Source organism: Papaver somniferum, chromosome 7 (genome assembly GCF_003573695.1).
Source record: "Papaver somniferum cultivar HN1 chromosome 7, ASM357369v1, whole genome shotgun sequence".
NCBI lineage: Eukaryota > Viridiplantae > Streptophyta > Magnoliopsida > Ranunculales > Papaveraceae > Papaver > Papaver somniferum.
In genome coordinates, this window is record NC_039364.1 from 70,434,865 (window position 1) to 70,446,749 (window position 11,885).

The window sequence follows — 11,885 nt, forward strand, 5'->3', positions numbered from 1 at the left end:
GTTTTACATGTAATTAGTCACACTTAATATTTAACGCACTGTATAAAATTTACAGGACCGCCTAAGAACAAAAAGGTGAGCATTTAAGGTGAACCACGTTTCTGAAATTCAATCATGAACGTGTCTGCAACCACTTTACCAAGCACATTCCCTTTGTTGAGTTTTTTCATCAATTTATCCCTATCCAACTCGAAGACATAGGCTATGAAAGCAAGACGATCAGAAATATATTTATGTGGTAAAAGCTCATTTTTAATTTTTTTCCAACTCAGAGTCGCAACCATTTACAGGACGATATCTGGGTGATGATTTGAACATGTAACTGAAATTAAATCTTGATAGATCTTGAACATATACCTATGACCACAAATGACAGTAGACAAAAAATTACAGGCCCCACCTCTATCGTTATGATTCAACCTTGAAGCTACTAAACCCTTTGTGTGCTTGTAAGTCCAAGCATTATGGTTAGGCGTTTCGCTTGGCCATAACCTAAATATATCCAAGCGAAATGATAGACATAGCACCTCAATATGGGAAATTGACATCGGTTAGCTTATTGAGAGGGAAACTCAGTTTTTTTTCCAAACTGTAAATATGGAAACGGAGTTTCCATGTACTGTTTTTCATTTCGAATATTTCGGATATATAGGGAAATCTGGGAAACCCCTAAAATTTAGGTATGTCAAATAAAAGAACTGGATATGGAACCATATGGAAACTGAGTTTTCGTAAAGTAAAGTTCTACTCAGAAACTAACTTTCGTGGCTCATCGCTTAGCTTAAGGGTGGAACAGATCTGATTCACTCATTAGAGGAATAAAATCGCCATAATATGGACTTCTCTACAATTAAGTTATAACGAAGCGAAAACATCAACCATAGTGCTTGGCCTAACAACTTGCTCGTGGGTTATCCTGAACTTTTGAGATAATATAGGATTTGTTCATTTGATACCAAGCATCCACCAAGTACCCTTAAAAGGGTCTTTTTTTTTATTCTCGGGGTAGTAAAACACTCGACAAACTTACATGTCCTTACGGCCCCGGCTCAACCGCTCTTTTACTCATACTTTATTCTTTTTAACAATACATTAAAAAAAAAACTGTAACCTAGTTAAATGTATCCAAATACTTTTCAAAAGTACAACTTAGTCAATTATACAATTCCTAAATAAGCTTCGGAAACCTAAAATAGAAGATCCTAATCTTACAGAAACAAAAACCTATAATCGAATCAATATTAACCAACGTCAGAAATCAAGATTAGAATGAAATGAACAAACCTGTAGCTTGAATTTCAAATTATCTTAGAGAAATAGAAGAAACGAATTGAGGAATTTTGATTCTCTCAGTGCTCCTGTAATTCAATCTATCTTCTATAACAGAAACGAAAAAAAAAATCTCAGAACTGAAGACACTATAAAAGGAAGAAGGCTAGATTAGGAAATTTAAAAAAAAAAAAGGAAACTGAATTTTGAAAAATTTGGGTGACGAAGAAAGTTATTCTCTGATTTTGAGTGCACGCGTGACATTTTCCATGCGTGAGTTTGACAGTGAAGAAAACTATAAAAACAGGTCTGGTGGTAGTTCTCACTAAGTTAATCGGACTCCAGCCGCTGAATCTTAACAGCGGACAGTGGATTTCAGAATGCTATCAGAAGGATGAGTTGCATCTAAATTTAGGTTCGTTCCTAGTTGGTCCAATTGATTTTCAAAATCCAATTTCCCATTGTATAAGATAAAACACATGTTTTTCTATGGGTTTTGTTTTTATAAATTGACTTTTGGAACTCCATCCATGTCAGTCACTTTTTTAAGTATGGGTGGAGGTGTAATGAGAAGAAAAATTTGACGACATCAAACCGTCTTTGGCATTCCAGAAATACTGGTGCTCGTGCAGGTTCAGTTACTGAACAATGCCTATATGATCTTTCACACAACGAATAAAATTTTTAGAAAACATTAGCAATTTAAATTTAAGCCCCACAATGTTCAATCAAACTCCCCAATACCTTCTTAATACCTTGAAACTTTATCTTCATTTCACATGGAAAAATCTTACTTTTGTTGAAAATTCATGGAGATGATAGCAGAAAAATCTTATTTTTGCATCGAAATCTTGTGATTTTCGTAACTAAATGAATGAAACCAACAACCTGTAAATAACCTTGCATTATGTATCCAGGGATATATAATATAACATTAATATACTATGCCATCTGTAGGAGTCGAACCCATAATACATGGCTGTCTGATAATCATGTGCTCTACCTGTTGAGATAAGACAGCAGTTTGATTTCATACTTAGTGGTACATACCACTATGCCATCATGAATATATTTCATGCCGCGACTGTTATATTTTGTATCAAAAGAGGAGTTCAGGTGCGCAGCTTGTGCAAATGCACAATAGTTTCGGCTATTTTGGTTAAAGGTGTAAACATCTGTGGTAGTTTTTTCCTGAGAGCTATCAAAGCAAGCACTATTCCAAACCCGCAAAATGACATTAGCAGGAAATACCGGGAAAATGTAATGTTACTCACCTGGAGCATGCAAGCTAGCCCAGAAGCTCACCTCGGTTAATCAACCTACATACCACCAACACTAACTGCATTAGTCAATTCGTAACCTAATCAATCCACAACTAAAATTTAAACTTTGTAGTATTACTCGGGAGATTTTTCATATTTAGTAACCTAAATATAGATTACTCAAAATCGATATTTTTTATTTTATATAAGAGATTATAAGTTCAATTGACAATTCATTATAACCAAAATTAGTAACAATCGTCTTAAAAATTGCAGGCGCATTGCGAACTCAGTTCAATGCTCCTGGAGTAAGGCTTGAGGTCAAAGTACAGGGTATATCAAAATTATCTTCTTGCAAGAGGTTAATGATTGTGAATCAGTCAAACCTTTTACAAACTTCTAAAAGCTCCAATGCAACTTGATACTACTATTATCTCTTCTTTTTTTCTGTTGCTGCAACTGGTGATCTTGGTTAATTTTCATACTTACATTAACCCCTTGGCAAACAGTCAAACTGTTACCATGCAAAGGGTAATAAACTTGGCAACCACACCTAAGAAATAAAAGACCTGGAAAACAAAGCCAATGAAAATGTCTTGCAGCTCAGAAACGGTAACAGTCTTGCAAACTACAGATGTCTTCCAAAGGGTAAGAAATAAAAGACCTGGAAAACAAAGCCAATCGCAGCTCAGAAACGGTAAGAATATCAACCTCTATCATTCCATGGAGGTACGAACACATATAACATATTGCTGCAAGAGGAATTTTTTTGTAGACCAAATAACATATAATTCTAAACGAACTTCCCATCAAAAATTATAAAGCCATCACATAGTCCATTTCTTTTGTTATGAACTTTTGGAGTTCCAAAAGATGCTAATTTAGATTGATAATCTGCATTAAGCAAGATATTTGTGGACTTAGTACCTTGAGAATCATTGTTTGATTAGTTCAACAATCCAAACAGGGGAAGCAATTTTCTTCAATTTCCACAATCTTTTCGTACTCGTTTTCTAGCAAAGGCTGTCAGTTAGACGAAATTTCTGATATGCAAATTTACATCCTTGATTTTCAGCCAACCTAAACTATTTATGCAAAAAAGTTATCATAAACATTAAAAAGTGGAATTCAAATACACTGGAAGCACGTATCAACTTCGTTACTATTTTGTGTCAAAACTAAAAAAAAAAAAAAACTTCATTACTATTTGCTATGAATGGACTGTATTGGTTTTGAAATGGAATACCTCTTGCAGCAACGCCTACCTGAACTTTTGGGCTCCTAGCAGCCATGGTAACAAAGTTGCTAAGCTTAATTTCTCATTTAAAATAACCAAGAAATTCAGGCATCATATAATGGTTTGAAGGCTTAGAAAAATCATGGCTTTGTAGGCATATTCTTAGATGTTTCTAACAGTGACACAGATATATATATAGTTAGAAAAACAATCAAATCATGAAAAAGTAAATTGATCAATTTGCAAAATATATCAATTATGAGCAGATTCTGCGGATGGTGTAAACAAAGAAAATGAGCCTCACAGCACACTTTTCACACTAAAAGAAGAAATGTAGAAGATTTGGCTGAAGTATCCCGAAGTGCTTCCTTCCAAGCATTGAGGAATACTAATTCTGCCTTTAAAGGTTCCCAAGTTATAACTAATTGGTTAAGTTGATACCAATATACCTGTAGCATGTCAATAATTTGACTCCCTGCACATCTTGGCATGAACGCAACCATATATGCTTTTCCAGAATTTGAAGCTATGAAGATGCTATGAACTTGTAGAAGACAGTGATTATTGGATCCACCAAATAGTAATGCCATCTGTAGGAGTCGAACCCACAACTACATGGTTGAGAACCATGTGCTCTTCCATTTGAACTAAGACAGCAGATACCTTTCCCCATTTAAGTGGGATTTAATATGATGAGTAATATAAAGCAGTTTGAGCATGTGGTCGTAAACATTAACTATCTTTAGATCCTATTTCACACTTGCTGATGGCCATTTGTGCACCTAATAGAGACTAAATGAATAGTCATTTTTCAGGGACAACTATACATACCCATGTGTAAGCAACAACTAAGCTAAGAATTCCGGCACTTCACTCTGATGGTTTCATTGAATACATCCAATTAAGGAAAACATTTCGTTCACAAATTTAGTTTTTGTTTTACTTAATTACTTATTAAACAGCCAAATGCAGATCGAAAGAGTGAAAGTGATAGCAGTGCAGTGAGTTTTCTGCTCTCCCTTCTTGAATTTAGCCTGTGATTTAGATTCAAACATAAAAAAGAAATTAAAACGAACCAATTTAAGACCATAATTATTATTTTTAAAGAATCCTCCAAACTAAGCAGCCTTACCTTCCCAAAAAGACTCATTAACTCAGCTAGGGATTAGAAGCAGTAGCAAAGATTATATTTTTTTGGAAATAACACACCCTGATTCGGTGATACCTTAATATAAAATTGCATGGATCCAACAACAACCAATAGTCAAAAGAATGAAACCTTGCCAACTGTTGAATTCTTATCACCAAAAAGGATGTATACAAATATGGATAATTGCTCTAGTAGAGAAAGATTTAAATTGGGAGCACTAAAGTCAGCACTTACATGATTAACTTGACAAAAGAACTATTCAACCTAACGATCTTCAGAACCAACAAATCTGAAACACCCATTACCAGTATAAGAAACACAAAAACTTAAAGTATATCGAAACATGAAAATCAACCCTGAGAGTAAAAAATCTTCCATCTGCAAGCAAACGTACCTCTTTAGTAGATCCAACTGAGAGTATAAGACTGTACATGTAGTTCCTGACACCTAGAATAACAAAAATAAATAAAATAAATCAATAAGAAACAATGACAGAAGAAATTACCAATTCAGAAAATCACGACAAGCATGGCCATTATAGAAAGTCTGTCTCACCCACAATATCAGAAGAGAGAACTTACTCGAGCATCTCTGCTAAACTCATAGCTTCATCAATTCCAGGAATGGTATTTTCAAACTCACATAAAAGCTATTTGTTCCTCCACATATATCAAATCATCATTTTCTACATTAGGATCAACTTCCTAAAATGGACACATCAGCCTTATCACCCTAATTTAGTTTCACAAAATATACTTATAATAATGCCCTAAAAATTGTCACTTCAAGCTTAACAACCCTGGCACATATATACAATGCCTCAAAACACTGAAGATTGGGTTCTTCAAGTGTCTTGTAGAAGAAAGAGACCGAAATTGGATACCTTTGCATCTCTGTTGAGTTAAAATCTTGGTATGACTGTGCTATGTATAGGAAAATCTTGGGTACAAAAATGCCGGTGACGTGAATACATGAACTGACGTGTTCATATTCAAGCAGAATAAATTTGTCAATTCGTGCACATATCTGAGTTGCATAACACCCACTTGAGCAAAGTTTGACGTTGTGACCTGCATACAGACCACACAGTTTTATGAAATAGTAAGATCCCCCCATACATGTATAGAATCTAGAGAGACAACACAAATTATCATTAGGAAAGAGAGGGGAAAAAGTATATTTACTTCATTCCGCAAGAATGATAAGGTTCTTTTTTACTGTTCAAAGAAAAAATCTCACTAGAACAGGGTCTCCACTATAGAAGCTTGTTCTGTTCGTTGTCCCATTGCTCTCTCTCCATATCTGTTGTCTACATTCTGAAAGGCATTTCTTTGTATTGTACATTGGAACTAATGGGTTCTTCTTTACCTGTCATTTGTTGAAACTTTGAGGTTTGGATTTTACCTGCAAGACATCTGAATTACATTAGCCCCGTGAAAATCAGAATCAGTAAAAATCACCCTCCACCAGTTAGCAGCGTATCTTCCATTTCTTTTATGCAATTCAGGTAAGGGAGGGAGTATTGTTTTATTATTTCATCTCACGATAAAACCAATTTAGATTAATAATAAAAAATAGAAATATCAAAATACGGATACCCTACATTCTATAAAAGTTTGCATTGCAAAACTGATTACTACAGTAAGCATATAGAAGAAGCTATTCGTAAGAATATAGTAAGACTTGCAATAGGATCATAAACATATCTACAGTAATAACAAAACACAACCCTAAATGATCATACAAAATAAGCTACAAATATCACTACAATATCTTCACAGCCTCGGTTGTTGGGCATCAAGATCTATTGATTAAATTCTTCCCTGAAACACAAAACTGCGTTGTATGAGTATTGCAGAACTTCATATATGAGAGTAAAAATGATTAAAGAAAGGTAGTATATAAACAGCTGAAAAAGCAACCCAAAATTAGATAAATCAATAGTTTAAAAAAGAATCTTAACCCAAAATATTATAGATGCGTTAGTTAATATCAATTGGAAATCAGTATGAACCCAGGCACAAATACCTCTAGCTCATAAATGTCCACACATTGTGCTTGAGTTTCTCCACACTCTCAGTTGTATCCAAATAATTTAAATTAACCACGCCATCAACTTGCTAGTGTGCACTGCAATAATCCACCACCGGTGGGCTTCGAGACATATCGACTGACTTAAGTTTAGATTAACCAATAAATTTTAATAACTGCTCGATATAAACCCGAGTGAATCTAAAGCAACCATTCAAACATTGAGTGAAAGTCTAGCCTAATCTAAACTGTGAATAAAGAGGGTAGCCTGTCTACCCTGACTCACAAACACATGAACAACAACCCAAGTGAGTGAATCAATCACATAAACAATTCATATGTATAAAATGATGCAACATTAGACAAAAAACACACATTGCCGCAACAACGTACGATGCAGAAATCAGAATGAGTCCCAATCTACGAATTGATATTGATTTTGTGAAAGAAGTGATCAGAAATATGTAAATTACTACGAGTTTGTGACTCTAATGAGATCTATATATATAGAGAGATCCTACGTACCTGCTCTAGCCATTGTGTCGTTGCTGAAAACAATAGCGGGTAGGGTGAGTAACGGCGAATACAGCTGATCTCTCAAAGTGGTCCAAGCTCATCCAAATATCCTCAAAATAATAAGCAGAAACCAATCAAAGTTAATTTACAGTTTTATGGAAAAATAAAATTGCAGAAGAAGTTGAATGAGCTTACCATAGAAGTTATATTGAACAACAAAGAACAATAAAATTTTACCTGTGGTGTCATGCAAAACATTAACTTTCTATGAATTTTCACAACTGAGTGAGCAACACAAAAACCCTTACTACTTCCAATCTGTCAGTCCATGAAAATCTCAACGAAAACAATCAAATTGGTTCATGTTGTTTAGGTTTGTATGCATATCATATTTGGCCAGGAAAGAGACGAAAAAAGAACGAAGAAGAATAATTATTAGATGGGAAATCCGAAGGAATGATAAAAGTTATTAGAAGTACAGAAAATCGCTTTTACCATAACCTTACCCTTTCTACCAGATGTTAATAAGCTTGCTCCGTCATCCACCTGTCGTCTTCTAGAAGTAGTAGGAGCTGATGGTTTTTCATTCTGAAGTGCATGCAACTGATCTATAACACCCCACTTAACGCTATTGTTCCCGTTCGTTACCCCGTTACTCGTCATTGAGTAGGAAAACTAATCTGTAATAAATAACAATGGAAAATGGGAAACAAATGAAGAAACCCAGCAATGCCGAGAAAAAAATGCAGAAAGGGTTGTGTTGGATGTGAACTGGGTTATGCTCTACTACCTTGATAGCAATTATTGCTTGCTCGTTCTGCGGATAATAATTTATGCTCCATCATCCTACATTAGGAAACATGTAATATTTTTTTTATTGGAATTCATATCATAGTAATGAAATTCTTAGTTCAGAACCTTGTAATAGCTTATATACTGATTAACTATTTTAGTTTACACAAACTGTGGTTTTGGTCAGTAGGTTCTTTAGTGTTATATGTAATTTTCTACTCCCTAAAATCTCAAAGATATGTTTTTGTGAAGCACATTAAGCTTCTAAGAGAACTACAATAATGGGGAAGCTAGAAAATCCATCAAGAGTAATGGCTTCATCAACAATAAGTCCATTGCATATGATTAAATAGGTAACATTGCCGAGCAAAAATAAATAAATAGGTAACATTTTTTAAACTCACCATCACTTGGTTCAAACTATGCCTTTTCAAGCTATCGACCACAGCAGCATCCACATCATTTTATGCCATGTATACCTAATAAATCAATGAATGATTATTCTTTAGATTACAACTTCATCAAATGTAAAGCAAGACAGGGGGTACACAGTAGCAATAGCAAACATATGAGCATTTTATACGAACCTCAAGCTTACAGTATCTATTATAATCTGATTGAAAGAATCAAGGCAGTCAATTATAATCAACTGACACATCTGCTCTTCCAAATAATTCAACTTACCGTACAAACTGTCTATTAGTTAGACTTCCAATTAACTCAGCTTACCGTACAAACTGTCTATTAGTTAGACTTCCAATTAACTCAGCTTACCTTACAAACCGTACAAACTGTCTATTAGTTAGACTGAAAGTCTTATATAATATTCGGAACATCCAAAAAAGTTGCTTCATTAAATTACGTATGCCTCTGGAACATAAGCATAACAAATTAAGATAACTATAATTTTCAAAAGAGTCAAAACTACATGTAATTAATTTCTATTATCAAATCCGCGTGTAATTGAAACCTCAATTATCAAACCACGTTTGATTGTACGAATACCCATTTTTCTGAAAATCCTATATCTCCGGTGAAAAGAAAACAAACAAAATAAACAGTATTGCTGGAGCATTGAATCTTAATCTAAAAACATGGAGGAAATTTTCTCAAAATCGGTACCTACCTCGTTTTGCATCTAAAGAAGCCAATCCTGGACATCATCTAGAGCCTAGACAAACATGAATAAGCCACATTCTACATACTTATTGTGTTGTCAAACCTGTCTAAAGTTCTCTAACTATCTCCAACATAGTAAGTATTGAAGTTTTGGTTTACCTCTTTAGTTGTTGTAAGCTCTATGTCCAAGGCGTCCAAGACTGCAATACCAGACCACCATCAAACCCTTGTCTGCAGTTTCACCATAGCTTCAACACCACCTCAGCTTCACACATCACTAATCCACTATCTTCAGCTCAATAGTTGCTTCTTGCACCACCAGGACTGCCAACACCAGAACCAGCTTTAACTCACCATCTGCAGCTGTACTGTAACCTGCAATTTCACCTCCATCTACATTCAAAAACTCCACCAGAAACAAACCCGCATGCGATCATTTCAACCTCCAGCGTAAACAACCATCAGTTGGGCTGCATCTTTCCTAGCCTGCAATAGTCACCAGCGACACACTCTTCCTCTGTCAAATCCATTAACATAGCACCATCCATGATCTGCAATGTCAGCTCAATCATCGAATTCTTCGCAGCACACTTTCTCAAGCTACTGCATCATTTCATAGCACCAACATCTGACCTGCTCATTTCAACTCCAGTCATTCCCTTCTTATCTGTATACACACTCCCATCAGCTCATTCATACCTGCTCTACAAAGCAGCTCCTGCTATTCCATTGCTTGAGCTTCAGTCACCACAGTGACTGCAACTCTTCGTCCCTGTAGCTCATTCACTATCCAACCAAACACACTCAGCAACAACACCATATTCCGCTTGCAACTGCAATTCCATTTCAGATCCACCCATTTTATCAGCTTCAATGAACCCAAATCTCAAATCCCAGTTTCTTTCGACTTTCTGTTCTTCTACTTCCATCATCTTGAGCTTCAACAGCGACTGTAGTTCATGAATTCACCAAATTCTCTATCTCCTCTCAGTGCTAAAACTCAGTCCAAGACAAACCCAAATTCACCATCTCAACCACTCATTATTTCAACCATCTCAGACTGACTTCTAGCAAAATCATTTCAATCAGTTAAGGAGAATAGGTAGACGAAGAGGCAGCTCTAATCAAACCTACAAAACCCAAAATTCAAAACTTGAGGTAATCAACACCAAATCAATAGAAGCCAAATAACTAATACAATTGGTTAATCAAAAACACCAATCAAACCCAAACTTAACCGAAAAAACAAATACATGAGGTCAGTATAAAAGCAAAAGCAACAATTTTAGGGTTAACAGAGATTGAATTTCTTGTTATAAAAGTTTCAGCTTCTCTATAGATTAATACACAGAGAATAAGGTTACCTAAAACATCAGCACTATCATCCCAGTAGCTTTGCTTCAATGGAATTCCTCGGAGAATATTAACCCATCAATACTGCAACAGGCTCGGAATTCAAACAGAAAAATCGAGAAAAGGGTTTGCATAAGGTTTCAGAAGATAAAATTCAGACACGGAAGAATTGTGAATGATGAGGAAGGGTTATTTCTTCAACAATTTCTTCAAAGATTCCCTTATTCTGAGTAAGATAGAAGATGAAAAAAGTGTTCCAGTAGATACGAATCATAAGATGAAGAAGAAGATAAACCTGCCATTAATTCATCGATTTCAGGAAAAAAACCAAACTTATACAATTAAAACGAAAGAATTCATAATTATTCTGATAAAAAAACTTCAATACCTAATTGCTTCGGCTGCTTCAATCTGTCTACAACAACATTAACAGGGGTTAGTCGTGGGAGAGTTTGAGAGATTTTAATGTATTTAGGTTTTCTCCAAATCTCCGTTAGTTGCTGGGGGAGTTTGGAGGAGTCTCCTAAACTCTCTAGAAAATACCTGTTAGTCGCTGGGGAGTTTAAAAAAAGCTCTTGAACTCCCTGTTAGTCATAAAACCCTACAATACTAGGGAGTTGGTTGATTTGGGGAGTTCGAAGGAGTTTTTAGTGTATTTTGGTCTCACAACAAATCTCTCAAAAGAGTAGAGATTTGGGAAGGAGTTTGGTGCGTAGAAAACCATAGGAGAAAGAAGAGGAAACGTTTTTTTCCAGGTATGTTTTTTTTCTTCTTTGATCTCCATGATTGTTTATAATAGTTTGATTTGTGTACTATTTTGATTGTTTTTCATATCTTTGATCTCCATGATTGTTTATTTTGATTGTGTGTATAGTTTTTTTTTGTGGGTACTCTCTCTCTGTCAAAATCCTAATTTGTGGTTCAAAAGATTTTGGTAAGAAATTGCATGATTTGATTATAATGATATCTTTAAATTCAACCGTTGGAATATGATGAAATTTGAGTATGTCGTAGTTTACCTTGTTATAGAAGTACAGTAAAATTGTCACGCGGATCAGGTCACTTTTGCTACTGCAAAGCTTGCACAATATATGACTATGGTCTGCTGAGTTTAAATCCCGAATAGGGGACTGATTCCTATTTATCTCATTCTCCG

General features: G+C 35.1%; 1 long non-coding RNA gene across 2 annotated transcripts; it reads right to left on the reverse strand.

Moving 5' to 3' along the window:
* Positions 1 to 3,754: 3,754 nt before the first annotated feature.
* Positions 3,755 to 11,169, reverse strand: LOC113297575. 2 transcript variants are annotated; one of them, XR_003333543.1, is made up of 11 exons: positions 11,118 to 11,169; positions 10,741 to 11,024; positions 9,536 to 10,506; positions 8,662 to 8,736; positions 8,256 to 8,311; positions 6,947 to 8,145; positions 6,103 to 6,741; positions 5,500 to 5,988; positions 5,313 to 5,365; positions 5,153 to 5,207; positions 3,755 to 4,802 (listed from the first exon to the last, which is right to left on the reverse strand). It is a non-coding gene; the product is annotated as an uncharacterized LOC113297575 (long non-coding RNA). The 2 variants fall into 2 exon arrangements; XR_003333542.1 differs by lacking the exon at positions 3,755 to 4,802 and having other exon boundaries at positions 4,809 to 5,207; positions 5,313 to 5,988.
* Between the last annotated feature and the right edge of the window lie 716 nt (positions 11,170 to 11,885).